The sequence below is a fragment of the Brassica oleracea genome, unplaced genomic scaffold, assembly GCF_000695525.1.
Source record: "Brassica oleracea var. oleracea cultivar TO1000 unplaced genomic scaffold, BOL UnpScaffold05239, whole genome shotgun sequence".
Taxonomy (NCBI): Eukaryota; Viridiplantae; Streptophyta; class Magnoliopsida; order Brassicales; family Brassicaceae; genus Brassica; species Brassica oleracea.
In genome coordinates this window covers 1-864 of record NW_013621761.1, presented here as the reverse complement: position 1 = coordinate 864, position 864 = coordinate 1, and the positions used below count along the sequence as shown (strand labels likewise).

Genomic DNA, 864 nt, shown 5'->3' with positions numbered 1-864 from the left:
AGGTCCAGCTTTGTGAAGAAAGAGGCTTTGGACAATCGGTCAAAGAGGTCTGCCACCAAAGGGATAGGATACTTGTTCTTCACTCTCACTTTGTTCAGTGCACGATAGTCCACACACATGCGCAAAGAGCCATCTTGCTTCTTCTGGAACAGCACAGGGGCCCCATATGGTGGCTTGGAAGGCTGGATAAAGCCTGCATCCAGCAAGTCTGTCATCTGCTTCCTAAGTTCTGCCAGTTCCAAGGGCGATATCCGATAAGGTGCACGTGCAGGGGCGCAAGCCGTTTGATAAATAGATTCCTATCTTCAGTCATTCCTATCTGCCTTTTACCTGTATTCAATTCGAGTTGCCATTAGATTTTTAATTATTATTGACTGGGCATTCTCTGTTATTCCTTTTGTTTGTGGGTAAGGTGATCCACCCCCAACCGGGAGAAGATAACGAAAGGGAGACAAAGTCCTAACAAAATCATAACACAAGGTACCCATTCCATCTATCATATCAGTCGAGTCGATCCGATTCGTTCTTATCAGGCGGCAAGAGAGAACTTATGACTTCGCGGATGGAGAGGGATTCGAACCCCCGGTATTCCTAGAAATACTTCGGTTTTCAAGACCGACTCTTTCAACCGCTCAGACATCCATCCCCTTCTCTTACCTACTTTGACTCAGATCTTCGGTATACCTCATACAAGATAAGCACAGGAAAGGATATTCAATCAAAACCAGGCTATCGCCCTATTCTCTCAATTGCCTATCCTTTATAGATGAAGGGGAGTACCTTAGCAGTAGCTTCCAACACTTAAGATTGACCTCCAGACAGATATGAAAGTTTTCTAAATTTCATACGGAACTACTTACTTAC

The 864-nt window shown here is 44.6% G+C and overlaps 1 non-coding gene across 1 annotated transcript; it reads right to left on the bottom strand.

The window, feature by feature from the left end:
- Positions 1-559: 559 nt before the first annotated feature.
- TRNAS-UGA lies at positions 560-646 on the bottom strand. The gene has a single exon. It is a non-coding gene; the product is annotated as a tRNA-Ser (tRNA).
- Positions 647-864: the final 218 nt, after the last annotated feature.